At 34.0% G+C, this 26,852-nt stretch overlaps 2 long non-coding RNA genes across 2 annotated transcripts in view; one reads left to right on the forward strand and one right to left on the reverse strand.

The window, feature by feature from the left end:
- The window catches only part of LOC121105723, a 340,480-nt gene extending 322,823 nt beyond the window's left edge, over positions 1 to 17,657 (forward strand). Inside the window, exon 4 of the long non-coding RNA XR_005838361.1 lies at positions 17,298 to 17,657. This is a non-coding gene — a long non-coding RNA (uncharacterized LOC121105723). The remainder of the gene's footprint in view (positions 1 to 17,297) is intronic.
- LOC103657424 overlaps positions 1 to 26,852 on the reverse strand; it is a 102,148-nt gene that overhangs the window by 5,082 nt on the left and 70,214 nt on the right. The gene's annotated exons all lie outside the window — the stretch shown is intronic.

The following is a 26,852-nucleotide window of genomic DNA, read 5'->3' on the forward strand; positions in this document are numbered from 1 at the left end:
AAACATACCTTACTCTATTTTACATCAAAACGAGATGCCAGCTTTTTGTTTTATCTAATACTAATTCCTCTTACTGTTTCCCTCACATCCTAATAAGAAGAAACCATTCAAGTGATCTCCATTTCACACCTCCCTCCCCTCTTCTCACTTGTTAGACAGAATTTAAGAACATATTTATTAATACTTTATCTAACTCTAAGGCATAAGGTTTTCTGATATTTTATCTATTCTATAGTAGAAATTTTTCTACATTATCCATCATGGTAGCAGAAAATCTAGTATCCTCCATTTATACGCAATTACATGTTATATACACCAAAGGAGATACACAATACATAATTAGTCATCTATTCATCTAGTCATCTATCAGATAATCACGGAATGCTCATCGTCGTGACTGGGCTGGGACTAGGCACTGGGCTGCAGCCACAACCAAAACAAATACGCTTACCCTTATGGAGTCTGCGTTCTAATGAACTTTCTACAATTTCTTTCTACTCCTTTCTCCATCTTGAATGCCTTTCTCATTTGAATTCTCTGTTCTGGCTGATTAATATTACATTAAATAATTTTCTCAAATATTTTCTTTTGATGGGATAAGTGGAAAATAATTTCCTAGAATTCTTTCAATCAGTTTGTTAAATGATATCTCAGGGCACAGGTTTTTTTGGTCAGAAATCTATTGATGATATTTGACTATCTTCTAGTTTCTGATGTTACATATGAAAAAATCAGAGGCCAGTCTTGCATTTTTCACTTGTAGATAACTCTAAGACATACACAGGTGGCAGAAACAAAAGGACTTGGCAATTAATAGGATAAGAATGTGGAAGACATGAATAAATGGTACCCATATAAGTAGACATATATGGCTGAGGCAAATGATTAGCTTCTGGCATAACCGAATGAGGGAGGAACCACAGCTGGGGCAGCAAGATTTGGTATCGATGACGAATTCAAATCAGAATTGGAATAATTAAATGACTCACAATATATTATTAAACGTAATATTTAAAAGGAAAGTAAACATTGCCCGGGCAGAACACAAAGTGGGGATTCAGTATTAAATTTCCATGTATGCATAGCAACGCCATTAGTTTTGCTGGTGGGCAGGTGAGATTCCTGATGGAACCGTAGCTCTAGTAGCCACCGCTCCTCATTTCCACCAGAGCTTTCCAAACCCATCCTTCTCAGCTACTTTAAATACACTCTAAATACACTATTGCTAGATTTTTCTTCATGAACACACATCTGAGCACACCATACAAAAATCCTCAACAGCTACTGTTCTTTATAACTTTATTTTATTTATTTTTTATAATAATATTTTTTATTATATTATGTTAGTCACCATACAGTACATCCCTGGTTTTTGATGTAAAGTTCCATGATTCATTAGTTGCGTATAACACCCAGTGCACCATGCAATACGTGCCCTCCTTACTACCCATCACCGGTCTATCCCATTCCCCCACCCCCCTCCCCTCTGAAGCCCTCAGTTTGTTTCTCAGAGTCCACAGTCTCTCGTGCTTCATTCCCCCTTGTTCTTTATAACTTTAGTTTTAAATTCCTTAGTGAAGATTTCAATACCCTAAACAGCGCCCTCTCGTTATTTTCTCTACTGCTGATTTAATGTATATTACGCTTTTTACAAATTGAAATATGGGTAATACTACGTACATACTTTTCACTTCCAAGACATTAAGTTTGCCCCTTTGCTCATGCCACTTCCTTTCTGAGAGCTTCTTTTCCTACCTATTCACAAGTCCAACTTGTACTAATGCTTCAAGCTTCAGAGTAAGTGACACCTTCTCCATCAAACATGCCTTGATTCTTGAGATGGAAGTTCTCTCTCTCTTCTCTGGAATACTGTTTTATTTATGGAGCGCAGAAGAAAAGCCATTGGTATTTATTGAATCCCTAATATGTGTTAAAACTGTATTAGGGACTTCACCTACAGTATCTCATTAACAAAGCAAATAAAGGCTATAATCACTTTCATATTTTACGGCTGAAGAAACTGAGTCTGATAGAGGTTAAGTACCCCATCCAAGATTATCTATCTCATAAATTGTGGAAGTGACCAAACTGGTCAAAGGGCAGGATCTTGCTCTCTTGTATATTAAGCTCCGCGACATATATGTGGTCATGATTTGTTATGCATAGATGAAGTTTAGGAATGGATGTGTTAGGTTTAGGGAAAACATGAATGTGCTTACATTCATAAAAAGAGATGTACAAAAGATAAAAAATTCTGGGCTGAGCTATAAGGAGGGTCAACATAAAGTGAGAAGAGGAAGAAGATTCTATTCTATTCTCTTTATTTTTCAGAAGAGTGAGTTTTCCCCAGGTAGAAATGATTCTAACAGTGAAGCTTCAGGCTTGGTTGATTTGCATTCCACTGAAATCCTGAATCTGGCATTCAAGCTACTGTCTGCCCAAATGATTTTCATTATATTACTTCTAACTTTCTGAAAATGTCTAACTACCAATCAGTAAGGTACTTTTAAAGCATTATCCTTACCGACATTAATCCTCCATGTCATATAAGAACTTCAAAAATGTTGGAGCTATGGGGCGCATGGGTGGCTCAGTTGGTTGAGTGTCTGCCTTCTGCTCAGGTCCTGATCCCGGGGTCCTGGGATCGAGCCCCACCTCGGGCTCCCCGCTCAGCCAGGTGCCTGCTTCTCCCTCTCCTCCTACTCCTGCTCTCTCTCACTCTCCCTCTCTCACAAATAAGTAAGTAAAACCTCAAAAAAAAAAAAAAGTTTGAGCTACTGGTGCTGTCAGGGATCTTTAGCTAAGCTTGGAAACAATGATAATAACCTCCAAGTAACTGTGACTCAAACCTGATGGTAACATAACGTTCTGTAGAAGAGCAGGCAGATGCCGACTGTTTATCGTCCATCAGTGTTAGTCAAGAAGAAAGACAGGCAGAAAGCCAGTCTTTCATTTGTGTTCAGGACAACACTTAGCTTAGTGTCTGTGAGGGGTGGACAATCTAACTCCCATTAAGCAATTTTGAGTGGATTTCAGATGAAATCTTCAAAAGCCACATTATCTTATTTCCTTATAATACCTTCCCGATTACAAAAGTAAAAATGTGTTCTTTCATTTTATGTGTCTATTTATCTTATAGTACTTAAGTATTTATTTATATATTAAAATATTTTACAATCAATTTATAACTAGCAGATAAAAACCTATTACCCCGACATTTCCATAAAACATGTCAGCAGTGTCTGGAGTTATGGTGGAACACACTGTCTTTTCAAGTTTCTCCAGTACAATTATAGTCACGAACCAAAATCAGAGCTCTGTGTGTTCGATTTGCATGGCCCTAAGCTTAGCAAGGTTAGCAGGATATAAAAATGGAGCAATGATTGCCACATTTTAAGTTTAGGCTCCATGACAACAAATACCACAATTGAAAGGGAGGCCATCATGCAAGACTTAGAAAAAGAGATGAAAGACAACTAGCTGTGTGACATTTTGCTGACCGCCCTCAGCCTATACAATAGGTTTGAAGAAAATATGAATAGAACTGAAGGTTAGGAGAAGGTTCTGGGGACAGTAGGTGAGTTTTTAGTCCCACTGCTCACCCCCTCCACTCTCAGGGGTAACATAGGAAATACTTTTCCTCTCACCAGCCTATGAAAAGGGGCTTCAGTGGGATTTAGTAGAACCATTGGAAAGTTTAATATATGGCCTCACAATTTTATGGACACGGTGAACAATCTGACTCACCAGGAAAGCAGAAAAGGCCAGAGACTGCCTGACTGGACCCTTTGATGGTGAGCACAGACAGTGCTATGTTGGGGCTTCTGGAATTTGTTGCAGCAAGTTTGAGTATTTCCCAATATCTATACATGATCTGCATGCAACGGCACGCAAGCATGCTATTCTTCACTGCTAGCGGGAAACCCACTCATGTTGGGGGGAAAGCTCTGGATTTCCAGAACCTAAGAACAAAGCTATAAATACCCAGCTAAAGAAGATCCAGTCGTCTACACCAGAAGAAGGACTTGCAGGTAAAACATGCTGTGTAAGAAGAAATCTTTTCAAGAGGCCATGAAGTTCCTCATGAAAAGCAGCAGCAGTTTAGACAGCTGCCAAGTGCTAGGTGAGCGAGCCAGTGCCATTTTGGATGGTGCTGGTCAAATAAGGCCTTTCCTGCTGTCAGTCCTCCTCCATTCCTTCCTCCACAGTTGATAAGATAAAGAAGAACAGATAGAAACCCATGCAAGGAAATTGAGAAGATGCCCTTTTGCCATTTCAGTTATCTATAAAATTGAGAGAAAAAAAGAGTGATTTAAGTGAATTTTCAAGATTTGATTACTAATGAAGTTAAGTATCTGAATTTTTTGAACCAGTACTACCTTATACTTAAGGACATTTCATGACCTAAGGGACAGCAAAGACTTCATGGAATCTGTCCAGATTTTCAATCAGGCCATAAACTAGTGCCTTAGAGAAAATTAAAGTTAAATTTAGGGGCGCCTGGGTGGCACAGCGGTTAAGCATCTGCCTTTGGCTCAGGGCGTGATCCCGGCGTTATGGGATCGAGCCCACATCAGGCTCCTCCGCTATGAGCCTGCTTCTTCCTCTCCCACTCCCCCTGCTTGTGTTCCCTCTCTCGCTGGCTGTCTCTATCTCTGTCGAATAAATAAATAAAATCTTTAAAAAAAATAAATTTAAATTATAGCTGATTTGTACAATGAATACTTCTGGTACATTATTATAATTTCAAAGGCACATTAGAAGAAAATAAGTTTTAAATGCTTTCCATTAACATAGAGTTTGTCTGCACTTAACAATGGATTCTCAACCAGTGTGTGAGGACTCTTTTACAATGGTAATGCCCCCTTTCCATTCTAATTATTGGGAGACTCACTACTTGCATTCATTTTGGAATATTTTCAGAAATATAATAACATGCTCTCTGAAATCTATAATTATTTTCAGAGTTGATATAAGCTTCCTTTCTAATGAACACTGACAAGGTAAACCTTAATGTGCCAGAAACAATGGGACATAGTTTCAATTCTGAAACTCATTTGCAATTCATTTTGCTCCATATTAACACTAAATGTCACTTTGGTCATACTGAAGTTATACTATCTAACAGACAGGACTATTTTGGGTTAACGAATATGACTATTTTTGGTTAATTTTAGAGTAATCCTCATTTTCCCAATATAAATGAACTTAAAAAGAGAGAGCGTGTTTTCAAACTGTTATTTTCTTTTGTTAACAATATCCAATTTCTACTTTCAAGATTTTTTTTTATTATTTTTGTAGTATAGTAAAGGCAAATGTGAAATTAAATGGTGCTGAGATATGTAACGTGCACATTGCATATTTCTGTCGTATTTAATATGCTTTGGTAATACACTGCATTGTAGCACCAGGAATTGGCACAAAGAGGATATTTTCTTGGTTATCACCTAAGGAAATTTAGTTACTAGAGGACCAAAGGACCTTGTTAATGAGACCTATAAGGCAGACAACCTGGACTCTGAGGATAGGGATATTGGAAGTTTTTACTATGAGTATACAATGGTTTCTCAGTTTCTCCTTTACTTCGGAATCATTGGCCTTCAGGACCCAATTTAAAGTTAACAACTGACATTCCTCTACTCAATTTATCTTTGTTCCAAAATACCTGTTCTTAATTTATTTTTTCTATTGTACTTGGAAAATTCTATTGAAGATAGTAATATTTTATGTTTACTTATTTGAAAATAATACATGGTCAGTTGAGCATAAAATAACATAGATAAGACCAGAGAACAGAGATAATTTTTCTATAACTTTGGTTTATCTGATATGTGAGCACAGTACTGCCATCACACTGAATCAATAATATGACATAGGTTCATCGTTAAGCCTCATAAGAGGTTAGAACTATTGGGAATTCTTTTTTGAATGACATGTTAAAAAAAAGAGAGAAAATTTTGAGAAGAGATTGTACTCTTTATATGCTGTAATAAGAGTATCTAAAATAGAATTTAGTGGGAAGAAAGTGAGCTGGAAAAAAGGAACAAAAAACAGCAAGGTTTACTTGCTTGATGACTTTGGGGGATGAAAAAAGATAATTCTGAGGAGTCAAAAATTCTGAAGTTCAGAGGCAAGGGTAATTTTGTTTCTGCTGAGAAAGAATAATCAACTTGGGAATAATATATAAATGGAAGGTATTAATAAGATATTCATATATAGACTTTGTTGAAGAAGTAGGGATTATTCTAAAGAAGAGAGCATAATAGTCTGAAGATCATCTAGGATCGTCTAACTAGAACCTGGGTTTGTAATCCTGCTCCATGGAAAATGATGAATGCATTCATGCTTTATGGAGAATGACAAATCTCCTCATGTTCATTCCTGGAAATGGAGGGTGGGCATTTCACTGTCTTAGAGTCCATGCACTGCTGCCAGCTCAATAATCTTTGTCGCTTCATGACAAAACACGTCCCATTCCCCTACTTTCCCTTCGGTGGCCCCGACATTGAAGCTAGAACAGGAAAAAGGTTGTGTATATCCTATTTCTCTCATTCTTAATTTCCTACTATGGCAAATTATTTTCTGAAATTTTTGGCCTGTCTTTGCCAGTACGATCAATTGTGATACAATAGTTTTCATAGCATTTTAATTTTTCAGCTAACTTAATTTTGAATAGGCAATATGAGACCATAGTTAATAACCCCAAGATATAAAGTGAAAATCTCTCTCCCATTCCTGTCTCCCATGCAGCCAGCTGGTTCCTTAATACTGCCCAGAGTAAACAGTTATTAGTTCCTCCCTTCCCTTTTATTTATTTCCAGAGTGTCTTTATGAATGTATATACAAATATAAATATAGATCGTTTCCTATCATTTTACAAAGGAGTCAGTCTATTATACACATCATTTTGTATCTTTTCATTACTTAACAATATACCTATATGTAGAAGATGTCCTAGTTCTTTTGCATGTCTGTCTTTTTTACCTTTTGCTGTAATTTGTTTAACTAATCCTCAAATGATGGACATTTGGTTTAATTTCAAGTGTTGCCATTACAAATAATGCTACAATGAATAAACATATATTATCATTTCTTATTTCCACAAATAAATCTGTAGATTAAACTCCAAGAATAGAGATGGTTGTTCTTGTTTTTCATTTCCACAGACCAAAAAACAGAGTCAATCTAAAATGTTTTACATTTATAAGTGGTTTTATATGGATTATATCAATATACTACTCCAGTAATATAATTTTTAAAAATCTCCCAGATCGCTTCTGACAAATAATAGCTGTGACCTGGGGAAAACTTTGAAAAATCTTTGTAATTCAAAGGCACCTGGGTAGCTCAGTCAGTTGAGTATCTGACTCTTGGTTTCGGCTCAGGTCATGATCTCGGGGTCCTGCAATGGAGCCCCACGTCAGGCTCCACACTCAGTGCCAAGTCTGCTTGTCCCTGTCCCTCCGCTCCTCTTCCCAGGTTCTCTCTCACTCTTTCTTTCTCTCATAAATAAACAACATCTCTAAAAAAAGAATTCTTTGTAATTCAGTTTATCATCAATTAAAGGATAAATAATAGCCATACTTCCCCTACAGACTTGTTTCAAAGACCAAATGAATCCATATACGTTAGGTATTCAAACATTCCCTGGGACATAGCAAGTGTTCAAAAAATGCTAACTACTATCATTTTTATTCTAAAGCTCAATGAAATTAGTGATATTTATTGATACTTTGTAAATACTTGGATTATACATTGACTTGCTAAGCATTGCTGTGAAACAATTGGAAGTGATGCCTTTACTTTTTGGTTTCTTCGTTTTAAATATCTTGCTAGTCAGGATGTTTATAAATCAAATAGTTAATATAGATTTCTAGAGCAAGATTCAAATTAATGATAATGGATGTAATTTCATATTTCAAGAAGTCTTCTTAATAATTTCTATATTTGATTTCTTTTCAGCTTTCATTATATAATGAAATGAATTACGACAAATCGTGAAAGCTGACAAACAGCTGTAGAACTACATGAACATATGTAGTTGAGAGTCCCTCTTCCACCACTTTCTGATTGTTTCTTCATGCTTACATTATTGTTACAAACATTGATTTACAGATTTTTTTGCAGTAATATTTTTCAGGCACTTGCCATCTTTGTTATGCTTAGTTAATAATAATGTGTTAAAATGCACTGATATGATCAAATGAGAAACAGTGATTGAGTGGACACTTCCAGGTTGTCCAACTCCCATCAGAGTATTTTTATGTATACATATATACACAAATTTTACATGGATCATATAACCTATCATCCAAACTGGGCCAATTTTGTAAGGGGCAGGAAACAGGAGCAAACTATGATTCTCTGAGCAAACAGAGGAATTGCCACCCAGCATGTGTGACTGCGACGTTTGAAATACATTGGGAAGTGTAATTCTTTGTTGTCTATGATAACAGCAAATAGAACTGGAAATTCTACATGTTTGCTTGCAGTGCAATGACTAGTCTTGCACACTCTCCAGGCTTTTTTTACCCTAGTTGGGAGACAACTGATACAGGTGACTCTTGAATAAGTTTTGCTGTAGTTGAAGGCAATTGCTTGAAGAAGGAAAGAGCTTTTAACCATTTGTTTAAACAGATGAGTGGAAATATTTTACTTTAGTGTGACAATGGAGTAATGTGAAGACAGAGGAACTCAAACACATGGGTTCCATCCCCAGATCAACCAGTAACTCACAGGATTATCTCCATGACTTCAATTAACCCTGATGGTCTGTTTGCTTATATGTAAAATAAGAGTTCAGCTGGTGATCTTTAAATTTACTTCATTGATTTTTGCATATAGTAATTACTTTTAATGCTGCAACTTTTTAAAAGTTCCAACTTAGAAATATAGTTTAGATAACCCTTACTTGCTATTTGGTAAACTCACTACTTGCCAAAACTTGACAAAACTTTAGCTGTGTCAAAAATATTAAAGGCAGTATAAAGGGAAACTTGTAAAAGTTTTTCATACTCTTCCATCATCCTTCTGAGAATTTATATATTACTTATTCTTTTCTCCATTACTCTTCTTTTACATTCCTCCTTGTGCATATGTTTGCTTACAAATTCCTGTCTATTACGGGTGAAGATGTCTCTGACTCCTACCCCAGTGAGCATTATTTTTATTTTTGTGTTCCTTTTTATTATATGAACTAATATAAATTAGTTCTCTAGATGGGAAATGGTCCAAACTTAGAATATTTTTTTAAATACTCAAGTTTTTATCACACCTTAAAAGTCTCATTTGATTAAGTTCTAGGTTATTTGGTAGAATCCTCACAACTAAATCATATAATGTTATAGACACGGAAAATAATGATAGCTTGCATTTTCAAAGATAGTTTCTTCTGTTGTAACGTTCAATAAAAATGTCCAATAAATAAAGACTATGATTGTTCCTATTATATTTCTATGTCACGCCACAAAAATATGCTATAAAAATGAAAATTTTAATTAACAGTATCTGGTCTTCAAAATGTGATATAATTAATTTGATTAAGTTTCTTTAACAAACTAAATTCACTTACTTTTTTGTGTTGATATCATATAGAAAACTAAGCATAAATGTTGGATGCGTTTACTTGCAGAGAAAGAGATGATAAAAGTAATAATTTCACATCATTCATTTTGTAGAAGTGACACTTGCTTTCACTCAGAAATTAAATAGTAAAAATAGATTGTTGAGAGTCATAGCAATAAAGAATGGTTCACACCAACTTCATTGTATGTTCCTGGAGACTAATTCGGACATCCATAGTCAGGAGACATGGGGTAAAAAGGAGCAAAGTGGAGAATATCTACATTTCTTATCAGGAAAAAACTAAAATCCATATCTCAGACAAAGGAAAAAGAAAATACAACAGAATCTTACTAAAATTGCTAAACAGTTTTCTCCTCAGAGGTACAAGATAAAACTCTTGAATTGGTGGCTAAAAATAGAATCCCTCCATGTTATTTGAAACAGTACCCCAAAAAGACAGCTTTCAGAAGATGTGATTTTAAAACCAGATATAATTATAACAAACATTTAAATTTGCTATATTTTTCAGTTTGTGTACAAAACATATTTCTACATGTATAATCCTCAAATGGCAAATCATGATTCATATATACAGCATTAACTAATTAAAATTTTGCATTTAGTTATGGAAATAAATATTAACATTATTATACTTACATGTATTATGTACTTTGTGAAATATACAGTATTATTCCTTTTATGGCCATTTTCTCACAAGATCATCATGACAACCTCATGAGGAGAGTGTTATTAAAATTATGCTAAGTGAAATAAGTCAAACAGAGAGAGACAAATAACATATGACTGACTTCATGTATATGTGGAATCTAAAAAAGCAAAACAAATGAACAAACAAAAGCAGAAACAGATCCATAAATACAGATGATAAACTGTTGCTGGAAGGGAGGGGTGGGGGGACGGGCAAAGCAGGTGAAGAGGAGTGGGAGGTACAGGCTTGCAGTCATGGAATGCCTGAATCACGGGATGAAAGGTACAGCATAGAGAATACAGTCAACGGTATTATAACAGCATTGTACGGTGACAAATGGCAGCTACGCTAATGGTGAACGTACCGTAATGTATAGAGATGTCAAATCCCTATGTTATACACATGAAGCTAATGTAACATTGTGTGTCAACTATACTTTATTTAAAAAACTAAAAAAAAAAAAAGTAAGCATTTTACATTTACAGAAACTGAGGCTTTGACAAGTTAAATAACTTGCTAAAATTGATAGCCAGACAATAGCAGAACTAAGACTCAATTCCAAATCAGTCTCTATGCAAACCACACGCATCTATCACCATCCCCAGCCTAGGATTAATCACATTTTATATTATTACAGATGCTAATTAAATATCATTTTCTACTTTGAAATGGAGAATGAAGAAATAATACTATTAAGGCGTTGATTGTAACTGTTTTATCACCAGCACCCAGTTAGATTCTTGTCACAAAACTGTAATATAGTAACAGTAATGATTATGTGATATTTCCACATGTGAGGGAGGGTGCCATATACTATGCCATTTGATCTTTATCAAACCCTGGATGGAAGAAATTATTATTATCTTTGTTTTAAAAATGAGGAGCCCAAAATTTAGAATGTTTAGAGGTCTTGCACCAGCCGGTAAGAAGTGGAGCCAAGATAGGAGTACAGATGTACTTCTCAAATTTTGTTGTCCTCACTCAGTAAATTATTTAACTAATCTGAAGTGTTTCATGTGATCACTAAGAGAAATACTGCTTATAATACTTCAATAAATAAATAAATAAATATGATAGATACACTTTATTTAATAAATGTAATATAATAATTTAATTCAGTGATGATATATTGACAACTACAATATCCAGACAAGAAACACAGATGAAGGTAAATCCTACTGAAAAATAATCAAAACTCATCTAGGAACTCAGAAGAAATAAGGAAAAAAAGTCTCTGAGAAAAACAACTGTTAAATAGCTGCATTTTGGAGCTAATTTATTTGTTTAAATAAAGGTGAAAGGGAAAACAGAAAAATACTACCAAATTAACAGGAGATATGAAAAAATAATTGAACGACTCGTAATTGTTATGTTAATAAGGTAAATTTAAAAGTGGTTGAATAAACTTGCAGTTAAATGTGGCAGGTTGAAGGCATCCATTCATGTCTTCTCCTTTATTAAGGCCATTTAAATGAGAGAAAGTTATGATTGTACAAGGACAAAGAGAAAAAGGGGACAAATTCTAAAGGAAAAGATACATCACTAATTTGGGAGCAATAAAAAGCTGGTGAGGTTTTTAACCCAACAGAGCAAAGAGAATTCCCAACGACTGTGCAAGGGAATAGTAACCAGCAGCAAGCCTATTTATGCCGCAGAACCGCCTCGATTTAAAAAGCAGAGATGCTTATTTCCTCAGAAAAAGGTGGTTATGAGATGAAAAGAGATTGATGGAAATCCCATGGAAGAGAAAATTATCAAATCACACCATCATGAAATATCCAAAGAGTCAGAAAAATGGGTGAACAAAGCAAATGTTACACAGAAATCAGGTACCAGAATGGCATTACGCTGCTCAGTACAAATGCCGTCAGAATTTAGAGGAAGCCTGGTTTCCAACCTAGACCCTATTACGAGCCAAACACCTCAACAAGCATAAAAAGACTATTTTTTTTTCTAATTTTTTATTATGTTATGTTAGTCACCATGCAGTACATCCTTAGTTTTTGATGTAATGTTCCATGTTTCACTGATTGCGTATAACACCCAGTGCTCCCTGCAATACGTGCCCTCCTTCATACCTATCACCGGGCTAGCCCATTCCCCAGCCCCCTCCCCTCTGAAGCCCTCATAATGGACAGTCTACAAAAGTTTTCCTCTTATGTACCTTTTCCTGATAACAGGTTCCACCAAATAATGGAACAAAACAAGGAAGAGAAAAATGTATGATATCCAACATACAGGCACTGGAAACAAAAAAGATGAATAATTCTTAGGATAATAGTGAAAGAAAATTCCAGGATCTCATGGCTATGGAGCAAATCAAATCTGAGCAAGAGGTTAGAAAACTATCTGAAATGAAACTGATCAATTATCTGATAAATTCCACTACTGAGCAATTGTTTGGGAGGTTACCAAAATAAATAGTATGGTTCTAATTAAAAATACAACTAAGCAAATTAAAATAAGTAGGTCTCAAATCCATGAAGAACACACAAAAATGACAAAGGATGCAAACATCACAAGACAGTGCATGGTCAACAGCATACAACATTGGCATAATGCAAAAATTGATAAAGTGTAAATTTATGGATCAAAAATACCATTGTATGTATTTTATGGATAGAAATTCTAGAATGAACAGCTAGAAGATTTGAAACTGTTTACTTCTAAGGAACTGGTCTTAGGAATAAAGTGACATTGAACAGCTGTTTTTCATTATGAACTGAAGTACTCTTTCACTTTTAAATTACTTACATGTGCTACTTTGATAGTTTTTCAAGTATTTGAAAAGATAATTAAATCAGAGAAAAAGTTTCATAGATGCAAAAGTTGAATTTTTAGCTTATATAAAAATTGATTTTATATACTATTACAGCTTACATTTTTTCACTATTTGATCAAGTCCACAATTACAGATAAGAAAGTGCACAGAAATTATATACCAATTTTGTAAAAATGGTAGAATATTATATGCCTGAAGAAAGTATCCTTTGTTAAATCAGTATTATCTTTTTGTGCATAATTTAAATCCAAGAGCAACAACAAACTTAAGTGGTGTTTATTTCTTAACTAAAAATATGAGTATATACAAAATATTATTTGAACTGTCTGTGTTATAAAATATAAAATGTGTAAAATTAAAATACCGTGAAATTCAGTTCTGGTGTTTCTCAATAAATGTTCGTAATAAAAGTTTCACAATCAAATTAGAATTTTTAAGTAAGGGAAACTGATTAGTTTAAAATATAATCAACATTAATTCCAGGGCTTTTTTTTTTTCTATCATTATCTTAACGATTTTGAGAAGGACTGTTATATATTCTGTAGAATTTCCCTCAGTAGTCTCATTATTAGGTTGGGCTTACAGGTTTTTAGGAGGAAGACCACAGAGGTGAAGTTCCACTCTTACCACATTACCTCAAGAGTACACACGTCAACATGACCTATCACTGTTGATGGTGACCTTGAGCACCTGGCTGAGGTGGTGTTTGTCAAGTGTTCCCATGATAAAGTTATTCTTTATTCCCCTTGCCATATCATACTTTTTGAAAGTGAGTCACTATGTGTAGGCACACTTCAGGTGTGTGGTGGTTAGGATTCCTTGTTGCTAATGAGGTATCATTTCTTCTAGGCCCTCTTTAGCTGACAGAGCAAGGAATTATATGCATGTATATTGTGTGTGTGTGTGTATATATATATATATATATATATATATATATATATATATATGTTTCTATATGTTACCACCTATTTTAAGCCAAGACATGATTTCATCCTGATGTCTCCAACTTTTACCCCATAACCGTATGGATCATTCTAGCCTTCTCTCTTTGCTTGTCTACAATCTCCCAACATCAGCGTCAAAACCTAGCTGCCGACATCCCCTATTCATTTACTTAATGTGCAGTGGCAATATACATAACGTATACGTACACGGTGGTTTCACAAATGGTTAACATGTTCATCCACTGGGAGTGGCTTCATCAACTAGAGTACAATGTTTATATAGAGATCCGTCTTTAGTCTTAGAGTCTCCACTCATTGTCAGCGTTACTTAGGTCAATGCTTTCCCCCCACATCTCCTTCAAGAAGGTTATTTCATTTATTGACCCCCTAGTTGCCTATTTTTTTTAAAAAAATTGCATATGTTTAGGTCCACCTCATGCCATAAAGTTCTATGGGTTTTGACACATGCCTGGTGCTGTGAACTACTACAGTACCATTCAGAATGACTTTGCAGTTTTAAAAAACAGAACCATTCTGCTTTACTTATTCAACACTATTGCCACAGAACCCCGTAGAACCACTGATCTATTTAACATCTACAGGGTTTTACCTTTCCCAAAATGTCATGGAAATTGAATCATATTCGTATGTAGCCTTTTCTGACTGGCTTCTTTCATTTGGCAACATGCATTAAGATTCATCCATATTGTTGCCTGGCTTGATAGCTCATTCTTTTTATTACTGAATAGTATTTCATTGTATGAATGTATCATGAGTTATTTATATACTCACTTACTGAAGGGCAACTTCATTGTTTCCCATTTTTGGCAATTACGAATAAAGCTGCTATAGATTTTTTGTGCAAGATTTTATGTGGAGATAAATTGTCATAGAAGTTGAGTAAATACCTAGAAGGATGATTAGTAGATCATAAGATAACCATGTTAACATTATAAGAAACCTCCAACTGTCTTCCAAGGTGGCGGTACCATTTCGCACTCCCACTAGCGTGACATAAGTGGTGCTTCTCAGCACGATCGGCAATCAGTACTATCAGGTCTTGGATTTTAGACATTCTAATAGGTGTGGAGTCATATCTTGTTGCTTTAATTTCCATTCCTTACTGACAAATGATAATAATTGTATCATATTATTATTTTTCACCTGCATATTTTTTCAGATGAAGTGTCTGTTCAAACCTTTGTCTATGTTCTTTGTTTATTTTTTCTTATTCTACAATTTTTTTGTATATTTTTGAATGCAAGTCCTTTCAGATATATTTTGCAAATGCTTTTTCTCTGTCTCTGGCTTGACTATTCATTCTCCAATTAGTATCTTTCACAGAAGTTTCCAAATTTAATAAGTCCAACATGTGTTTTTTCTTTTATGGATTGTGTTTTTTTGTGTAGTATCTAAAAACTCATCACCAAAAGCCTAGGTAATGTAGATTTTATCCATGTTTTTTTCTGGAGGTTCTATCGTTATGCATTTTGAACTTAGATCTACAATTTTGAGTTAATTTTTGTGTAAGGTGTATAGTCTACATTTAGATTCAATTTTCACATACTAATTTCCAACATTCTAGCACCATTTGTTGAAAAGATGATCCTTTCTCCATTGAGTTGTCTCTGTGCTTTTGTTTAAAAAAAAAAAAAGAAAGAAAAAAGAAAAAACAGTCTACGATGTTTGTGTGGGTCTATTACTGAGCTCCCAATTCTGTCCATAGATCTGTGTGTCTATTTTTTTTTATATTTTATACCACACCATCTTGTGTACTGTAGACATTCCAGTTGTCTGTTTATCCTAGTGAGAGTTTTAATAGTTGTATCTTTCAAAGAATTGGTTCATTTTCATCTCATTTATCAAATTGGTAGGCATAAAGTTATTGATAATATTCCTTTATTATCATTTTAATGTTCATAGACTCAGCAGTAATGACCCCTCTAACATTTCTGATATAGGTACTTTGTGTCCTTTCTCTCTCTTTTCTGGATTAGCATGGTTAGAGGTTTATCCATGTTATTGATCTTTTCAAAGAACCAACTTTTAGTTTTGTTTATTTTTGTCTGTTGTATCCTGTTTTTGGTTTACTAGTTTTCTTTTCTAATTTTTATTATTTCTTTTTCTCTTGCTTTAGGCTTAATTTTCTCTTCATCCTCTATCTTCTTAAGAAGGAAACTTTAGTTGTTGACTTTAGAACTGTCTTATTTTCTAAATATATGCACTCAATACTATAAATTTCCTTCTAAGAACTGATTTCACAGCATCCCAACATTTCATTTTCATTTAATTGAAAATATTTTTCAAATTTCTCTTGTAATTTCTTCTTGGATCTATGCGTTATTTGGAAATATTTTTTTTAATGTTGAAGTATTCAGAGAATATCCAGCTATCCTTTCATTATAGATTTCTAGTTCAATTCTCTTGAGATCTGTGAACATATTTTGATTTTTAATTTTTTTAAAATAGTTTTTAAGGTGTGTTTTATGTCCAAGAATGTGGTCTTTCTTGGTGAATATTCCATGACAACCTGAAAAGGATTTGTATTCCACTGTCGTTGGATGGAGTATTGTAGAAATGTCAACTAGATCAGGTTAATTGATGGTTCAGGTCACTGGTGTCCTTAATTGGTTTTCACTGTACCGTATCTGTCAATTACTAACAGACAAGTTTTGGAGGCTCCAACTATATTAGTGGATTTGTCTATTTCTCCTAGCAATTCTATCAGAATTTGCTTCACATGGGTTAATTATGTAAAATACATAAAAATCATCAAAATATTTTAAAAACACCTTGATCTATTAACATCTCATAAACAATGTGTGAATACTCTGGTACTATGGTTGGAAATTGCACTTTTAATTTATATTTTTGTTACTTTAAAAACCATAATGGGAAGATATAATTTCTTAAGGTTTTCTAGTTGATAAAAAAAATCTGAAATATATTTTATATGTTTTCTTTATTATAAAATCTTTACATCCTTAAATATATTCAAAATTCAGAATTTTCTGTTAGAAATGGTATATTCCAAATCAAAAAGAGAACATTACAGTAGGTCTTCTGAGTGGGAGTTCTGAGATGCCACACGGATATTTACAGACAAATTGTGTTCAGAAGGAAAATGAGTCCATATAGATATTGTGGAAGAACAGATTCATACCTTTTGTGTTAGAGATATAATGATGAGAAATGTAAAATGACATGCTTAAGAGAAGAAAAGGATAAGTAAAGTATTCAAAATTAAGATGTAAATGCCAATCTGACATTTTCCTTTCCATTTCCTTATCTTTCTTAGGTTTGTGAAGATGTTTCTATCAAGCTTCTCTCTTTTTATCATCTGCATAGGCAGCAGTTCACCAGTCCAAATGCAAATTTATCCCAGGATCTGCACCATGGCCTGAAAATGTGACCTTCAAATATCACTAATCTTCTAAAGAACAAGATAATAGGAAAATTGAATATCACCAGAAAGGATATTTTGAGAAAAATGTCATTTACATGTTAGTATTTGCAAATGAAATGTCATCAGTACTCAAATGAGCTCCAACTTTCAAGGATGAGTGATTTATAGCTGAAAAAAAGAACAACTCTTTAATAAAACTCCCAGTAAATTGGTTGTTTGCACATTTGCAAAATAAAAGTCTGAGCTATCTGATAAAATTATCAAAAACATGCTTTTTCTCTTTTAATTGAAATGAATAGATCTACAACCAGAATGCAGTTCCTTATATTGGTCTTTCTCCAGTGTTGGTCCTGTTTTGCATCTTAACCCTTATACCTAAGGAAGTAGGATTGCATTTTTTTATGAAGCGGAATTAGTAACAAAATGGTCTTAAAGATATCTCACATGAAAAATCCTTTTAATATTATTTACATTATAAATGTATAATTCTAATAGCATTAAGTCAACTTTATGCTGAGAGTTACAATTCTGAAAAGTTCCCACTGAACAAAAGTATAATCACGTATCTAAGAGTAGTTTCCTAAACTAAAATGAGAGTTGATTCTAAGTTTTTTTTTTTTTTTTTTTTAGTTTCAAGATTTTATTTAAATTCCAGTTAGTTAACATGCAGTGTAATATTAGTTTCAGGAGTAGAATTTCATGATTCATCACTTACATGTAACACCCAGTGCTTGTCACAACAAGTGCCCTTCATAATACCTATCACCAATATATCTCCCACCCACCACCCCTCCAGCAACACTCAGTTTGTTCTCTATAGTTAAGAGTCTTGAAAATTTTAGTTAGTTAGTTAGTTTGTTTTGATGGTCTAGATGTTCTATAGTAGGCTTGTTTGAAGGCTCAATTATTCCAGAAGATAATTTACTGTCACATTCATGTTGTAGGGTTGGGGGAAAAAAGAAAGATCTATGATGAATAGACTTTGTCTTTGCTACTTAATAATGCAGTGTTTCTGAAAAATTCATTGATAGAAAACATGCATGGAGTTGTCCATACCTGCTTCCAGGTATTGCAAAATGGAAAGAAGATACTCATTTCATGAACTTTCCCATTAGATCAGCTGAAAAACAAAACAAAACCTTAAATTGGAAGAAGAGGTAGAGGAACAAACCCTGGAAGTCAAGATGAGAATCTGGAGGGCCAGACGAAAGTTGACCCTAAGTGAAGAGTCATATAGGCAATGATCTCTGGCAGATGTTCTATTTTCAAACCCACTTGTGATTTTGAGTTATGTTCTAACAACTATCTTTCCTGTAATATCGTCCATCAATCCATCTTGAATGTTTATAATTCTGTCCTTCATGGCTTTTTCTATAAAATCTCTTAAAAACCTGGTATAGAAGAAACATTCCTCCACTTGATAAGGCCATGTATAACAAGCATACAGCTAACATCATATTCAATGGTAAAAAGCTTTCAGTTTTTCCTCTGATATCAGGAACAAGACAAGAATACCCATGTTCACTATTCCTATTCAACATAGTACTAGATGTCCTAGCCAGAGCCATCAAGCAAGAAAAAGAAATAAAAAGTATCAAAATGGGAAAGGAAGAAGTAAAATTGTCTCTGTCTGCAAATGACACAATCTTATATATAGAAAACCCCAAATATTCCACCCAAATCTGTAAGCTTAATAAATAAAATCTGTTAGATTAATAAATACACAAATTCAGTAAAGTTGCAGGATATAAAATCAACATACAAAAATCATTTGCATTTCTATATACTAACATCAAACTATCCAAAAAGAAATTAGAAGACAATCTCATTTAAAATAGCATCAAAAACAGTAAAATACTTAGGAATAAATTTAACCAAGTGGGTAAAAGATCCATGCACTGAAAACTATTAGATATTGATAAAAGAAATGGAAGAAAACACAAAGACATAGAAAGATTCATGTTTGTGAATTGAAAGAATCAATGTTATTATAATGTTCATACTACCAAAAGCCATCTAGAGATTCAATGCAATGTTTATTTAAATTACAACACCATTTTTCATAGAAATAGAATAAGCAATCTAAAATTTACATGGAACCACAAAAGACCCTAAATAGCCAAAGCAATCTGGAGAAAGAAGAGCAAAGCTGGAGGCATTAAACTTCCTGATGTCAAACTACATTATAAAGCTCTAGTAATCAAAACAGTATGGTACTGTCATTGAAACATGCAGGTAGAACAATGGAAGAGAATAGACACCCCAGAAATAAACTCATGCATATACAGTCAACTAATACTTGACAAAGGAGCCAACAATACTGAAAGGAGAAATTATAGTCTCTTCAATAGTATTGAGAAAACTGGATATTTGAATTCAAAAGAAAAAACTGGACCCTATCTTACATCACTAGCAAAACTTAACTCAAAATGGATTAAAGACTTAAATGTAAATTCTGAAATCCTAAAACTCCTAGAAGAAAACAAATATAAGAAAAAAAATCCCTCACATTGGTCTTTGCAAAGATTTTTTTGGATATGACAACAAAGACACAAAAAACAAAACCAAAATAAGCAAATGGAATAGTATCGAACTAAAAGGCTTCCACACAGCAAAAGAAACAATCAACAGAATATATAAGCAGCCTATGGAATGGGAGAACATATTTGCAAATCATATATAAAATAAGGGGTTAATGTCCAAAATATATAAGGAACTCATACAACTTAATAACCAAACCAAATCAAACAAAACAAAAACTCCAAATAATCTAATTAAAAATGAGCAGAGGACCTGAATAGACATTTTTCCAACAAGGACAAACAGATGGTCAATAGATACCTGAAAAGATGTTCAACATCACTAATCACCAGGGAAATGCAAATCAAAACCACAATGAAATATCACCTCACACCTATTAGAATGGATGTTATGGAGAAGACAAGAGAGAACACTCCCCACATTCTCCCCAAAACTTATCTCTTATGTCTAAATGAAGTGCAATCACAATCTCAAAGAGGTATCTGTAACACCATGTATATTGCATCAGTATTTACAATAACCAAGAAACAGAAACAAACTAAATGTCTAAGTGTCCATCTGAAGACGAAAAAGAATATGTGATATATATGTATACTATATATATCTGATATCATATATATATATATATGTGAATTTATTCAGCTATTAAAAATGAATTCCTGCCATTTGCAATTACATGGATGGACCTTGAGGGTCTTATGCCAAGTGGCATAAATCAGACAGACAAATACCATAGGATCTCGCTTGTATTTGGAATCTAAAAAGAAAGTCATAGAAACAGTAGAATGGTGGTTGCTAGGGGCTGTGGTGATGGAGGAGGGAGGAAATGAGGAGGTTCTGGTCAAAGGGTACAAATTTTCTGTTATAAGGTAAGTTTCTTCTGGGTATCTAATATTCAACATGGTGGCTGTAGTTAACAATACTGTATTATATACTTGAAAGTTGCTAAGACAGTGTATCTTAAATGTTCTCATTCACACACAAAAAGTGATTATATGAAGTGAAGGATGTGCTAACTAACTTTATTGTGGTAGTCATTTCACAATATATATATGTATTGAATCCTTACATTGTACTCTTTACCTTTGTATAATGTTACGTCAATTGTATCTCAATAAAGCAAGAGAAAAATCTATTTTACTTCAAGGTACAGTGTTGAAACTGTTTAATTTTTAACTGCTTGGTCCTGGACTGCTCTTTGTCTAAATAAAGTCTACAGGGATTTTAAAAAGGTTTTGACATTCTGCAAAATATTGTAATAGTCCACTGTATGGATGACATTGTGTGTATATGATGGTATAGTGAATAAATAGTAAAATAGATATACTACGAAGTATAATATCTTTCCCCCATGACAATGTGTTTCAGAATAAATTCAGACATTTAAATGCAACCTGAGAATGATATATACTCAGCCTAGCTAGAAACTAGATATTTTTAAATCTTTAGAAATCCTTTATATTTCCTTTAAGTTGGAATTAACCTATGCACACTCAAACCAAATTCCCCCTTTTTTTTCCTACTGGAAAGTGGCTAAATACACTAAGAGTAACATAAAATATTCTTTTTGTCAAAACCCCTAGGATTTGTTTTTTAAAGTAAAATATATTAAAAATTTTGAAAAAGGCTTATTAATCTATATTTTTGTATGAATAAATGTTTATCACTGATTGTGTTGACCCTTCCATTTGTGAACTTTGAATTTCATGTAATTGCAAGGTTTGCGTCACAAATTGACCTTTCTGTCATCTGGCAGAAGAAGCCTGATTATTTTTAGCAGTTTCAAATATCAAGAGCTTCATGGTTTTTTTGGTTTTTTTTTTTCAGATGCAAATAACAATAACATACCTTTAAAAGGAAAAAAAAAAACTAACTCACATGTATATGACTAATAGCAACTAAGGTGTTCCACTATATCTTTCAGTGCATTGAAGCTTTTTAAAAAGTCTATCTTAAACAAAGACAAACAAGTTATTGGAATTTTTGTTTGACATTCTGCCAGGCAGAACAAGTGGTCTATTTTAAGTTCCTTCCTTTCAATTTCATGCCATCTCAGTGAAAATTCTTTCTCTTACATCACTAAAAGATCTGAAATCAAAGGGCTTTTAAGGACATATGTAAGGTAACGAGTTTTATAGGTGGCTCCTTGCCGTTTGTCTTTCTCCAGTAGAACATTCAGAGCTGGGACATCTTTCCCAGCAGTCCTAAGGTACATGTCTTCTTCCTTGACTATGGGTTTGTCTCCACGAATTTTCCCCTCAGATTTCGACAAGTGGTTAACCCTACTGTGTCACTTGGATCTGATCTTAATCCCCACACTGTTGGTTAAGTTTATTTTTTAAATCAAAAGGGATTCTTGATTGAATAATTTATGTTAGAAATGCCCTCATAGAGAAAACAGCCCAATAGTTAATTATTTTCTATTGGTTTCATTAGCTTATTGCTTGTATTTGTTTTGCTTTTTGTGTTGTTTTTGCTTGTGTTTGTATGTGTTTTGGGGGAAGTATCACACATCTTTGAGGGACAGAGCCCTGACTTCACTCTGAGACTTTATTTAATTTACTTAAACAAATTATACCTGAATTTATTCATTTGTAAAGTAGGGGCATCAGGGGCGCCTGGGTGGCTCAGATGGTTAAGCGTCTGCCTTCGGCTCAGGTCATGATCTCAGGGTCAGGGAACCTGCCTCTCTCTCTCCCTCTACTGTTCCCCCTGCTTGTTGTTTCTCGCTCTCTCTCTCTCTCTCAAATAAATAAATAAAATCTTTAAAATAGGGGCATCGATAATATTTATTTTATACAGTTATTGCACAATATAAAATATTCTTTGGGTATATATATATATATACACACACACATATATATACACATATATACATATATGAATATAAAACATATTTTTTTCAGGGAGGTCTCAGTTCTCTATCCTCTCACGAGATATTGATCTTGTGTCTATGGATTACGATCTTCTTATCAGCATTGACAGCATCAAAAGGAGGCTTACACATGGCGTAGCCACCACCTTCATCTTTATCCATTTGTTTATATGAACAACTGAAGTTTCATCAATCTCATATAAAATATGAAGAATAATGTCTTAAGTTAATGGCTACTTTTTATGCACCAACTCTACCTCCCACATGGGCCTCTGCACTCATGCACCAATATCCATAGACAATAAAGCTCTAGCAGAAATCAATAGTCTTGTTTGGCTGAGGAGTTAGAGGTCAGAGGTCCATTCATCAGTGGATGCACATGTGGGCTCTTTCCATAATTTGACTATTGTTGATAATGCTGCTATAAACATCAGGGTGCACGTATCCCTTTGAATCGGTATTTTTGTATTCTTTGGGTAAATACCTAGTAGTGCAATTGCTGGATTTAGGGTAGTTCTATGTTTAACTTTTCGAGGAAATTCCATACTGTCTTCCACAGTGGTGCACCAGTCTCCATTTCCACCAACAATGCAAGAGGGTTCCCCTTTCTCTCATCCTCACCAACACCCATTGTTTCTTCTGTTGTTGATTTTAGCCACTCTAACAGGAGCGAGGTGATAGCTCATTGTAGTTTTGATTTGTATTTCCCTGGTGATCAGTGGTGTTGAGCACCTTTCCATGTTTGTGTTGGCCACTGGTATGTCTCTTTTGGAAAAATGTCTATTCATGTTTTTTGCCCTTTTTTAAATGGATTCTTTGCTTTTTGCGTGTTGAGTTGTAAAAGTTCTTTATATATTTTGGACACTAACCCTTTATCAGATACGTCATTTGCAAATACCTTCTCCCATTCTGCAGATTGCCTTTTTGTTTTGTTGATGGTTTCCTTCACTGTGCAGAAGCTTTTTATCTTGCTGAAGTCCCAATAGTTCAATTTTGCTTTTGTTTCCCTTGCCTCAGGAGGCATATCTAGAAAGAAGTTGCTATGGCTGATATCAAAGAGGTTACTGCTTGTGTTCTCCTCTAGGATTCTTATAGTTTTACCTAAAAATTTTGATTTCCAAATGCTTGTTTCTAGCATATAGGCTATGACTGATTTTCGTATATTGACTCTATACTTTGTAACCTTGTTAAATTTACTAATGACAGTAATTTTTTTGAAAATACCTTAAAATTTTCTTAGAACATGATTATAAAGTCTGTGAATAAATATACACTGTTGAATATCATACTGGTGAAGGAAAGTGGTTAGAATGGATATTCTTGCCTTGTTTCCAATGTTAGAGGGAAAGCAGTTTGTCTCTCATTATTACATATGATGCTGCCTGTAGGTTTTTCATAGCTACTGCTTATTAGTTTGAGAAAATAAACTTGTCTTTCTAGCTTGTGGAGAGTTTTTTCCGTTGCTTTGCTCGCATAATTCTTACTTGGTCAGTTATGATGTGAGATACATACTTATACTTGTGTGTGTACGTTTATGTATGTGCATATGTATATATATATATATATTTATACTTATATTTTATACTTACATAAATACATCTTTATATACACATAACCTATTAGGATTTTTTTCATGATGTAGTTTTATTTTCTTATAATATCTTTTTCTGGTTTGGGTATTTGGGTAACTCTAATCTTATAAATATTTATAGCAAGAATTTATTTCAAGAATGTTATTGTATTTTTTGTCCTTTTCTTTTAATCAAGTTTCTAACGTATTGGTTCTAAACTGTTTTGAGAACTAAAGCTCTATGCTATGTTTTCAGATATTGTAAAACAAGCTCTTAAGAACATATACAATGTAGATCTAAGAGCTGGAAATTGCTTTCTCTGGCTGTGTATTTTATACCTTACAATTATTAAATGCTATTTCATCCCTAATATAGACAACTGACTTTTGTAAAATATGTGAAGGTCTCCAAATGTTTCAATCTTAAAGTCCAGCCTGTCTAAATTCTACAAAATGCACATAGAATTATGGTGCACTTTGGTGATTAATGACACAGCTTCTCTTTGTAAATGTCATTGTTATAATCAGTTTGTAAAAGTGAGGAAAACAGACAATAATGAGTTATCATCAATCAGTTAATTGATCTGCTGAATAGGTACCACTAAGCTGAAATGCTATAAATGCCAAGATCTTCTTCCCCATAATTTGGGGGAAAATAAAGATAGGTAAAATATCTGGCACCGTTAAAACACGATCAGATTGAAAACACTCTACATACCTCCTTTTCTGTTGATGGGTAGAACACATTCTTACAAAGCAACAATCTGCCTAAAGAGCGTTTCTGAGAATGACATTTTATTTTATTTACTTAGTTTTAAAGACTTATTTTATGTATTTATTGGAGAGAGAGTGAGTGAGAGCAGGGGGAGGGGCAGAGGGAAAGGATCCCAAGCAGACTCCACGGTGAGCAGAGAACTTGTCACGGGGCTGGATCCCACCACCGTGAGATCATGAGCTGATCAAGAGTCAGGTGCTTAACTGACTGAGCCACCCAGGTGTCCCTGAAGATGATATTTTAAAAATCAAGTGTTTTCATTTTCTGAGTAAATTCCATTATGAAAATCTATGAAGTCAAGTGCAAGAGTCAAGTGAATAAAGTTTTAGGCAAATTCAAATATTCTGTATCAAGCAACTACTTCCAACAATTTGTTGCTGATTTCTTTATATTTTAGCAATGGAAAAGCTGGATTAAATGTAAGTGAAATCATGGTGATTCAAATATGTAACAAATACATCCCATTTTATTGGCAGCAAATATCCCAAATTCAGCTCTACCATTTTTAAAGGCAACTTTGCATTTTTTCTTGCAAAAACAAGAAAAAAGGCAAGATTTGGGCCCATCTTGCATTGAGTGACAAAAGCATGGAAAGTATTGGGCAGTAATTCTCAGAAGTGTAGTCTGGAGACCCCTGATAGTTAACAAAAACCTCTCAGGATTCAAGAGCTCTTCATTATAATAATAACACGGTATTTATCATTTTTGTTCTCACTCCTTCACACAAGGATAGTTTTTTTAAGGTTTCATTGTATGCGATATCTCAGTGAGTTGAATACAGAACAGGTTTGAGAAACCAGCTTTCTTTGATTAAACTAAGCATTAAATAAATATGCAAAAATGTAAAGCAAGGAGGCTAGAATGATCCATGTAATAATGGATTAGTTGGAGCCACCAGTATGAAGACATCTTTAGCTTAATATATCAGTATAGATGGTTACATATAGAAACATTTATGGATATGTGTATATATACATGGGTTACTATACACACTTATAATTCTTTGCTATGTCAACTGAGAAGGCCTGGAAGCAATCAAGGCAACAAGCATACTAATTTCTAATACCATTCTCCAATGGAAGGAACCAAGGCTTATTGTGGAAATGGATGAGTCTAGATCTGGGGAAAAAAATACACAAAATGATCCTGGAGCACCCTGGTTCCAAAAAGTGATAAAGTGCTAAAAAAAAAAAAGAAAAAGGAATATGTCAAAGTGACACAGGATCCAACTGAAAGAATCCCCAATAGCTAAAGCTGAAACATTTGAGCAATATCAAAAAATTAAGTAGTATTGGATATAACTAATGCATAAATATTCATGAGTCTATACTGATATAAATAAATTATTAATTAATAAATAATCAGGAGAGAAGACACAAATGTCCCATGTAAAAAAAATTCAAATAATTTATGTAGATAATCTACCCTTATGTAGGTTGAGCATAATTTCCCACTCCTTAAGTTCTTACACTTGCAGTGTGAAAGCGGGGAAGGAGAGTTCTGTTACAGTGGAGAAATCTGACAAACACTAGCTCAGCCAGGTGATGAAGATTAATACAAGTTGTGATGGCAAGTTGATAGAATGCACTTTGGTATGACGTCATGAAATGGCACTTTGCCTCTGTGGTCTTCCTTCCCCAAATGCATAACTCTAATCATGAGAAAAGCATCCGAAATATACAAATT

The sequence above is a fragment of the Ursus maritimus genome, unplaced genomic scaffold (genome assembly GCF_017311325.1).
Source record: "Ursus maritimus isolate PB19 unplaced genomic scaffold, ASM1731132v1 scaffold_29, whole genome shotgun sequence".
Taxonomy (NCBI): domain Eukaryota; kingdom Metazoa; phylum Chordata; class Mammalia; order Carnivora; family Ursidae; genus Ursus; species Ursus maritimus.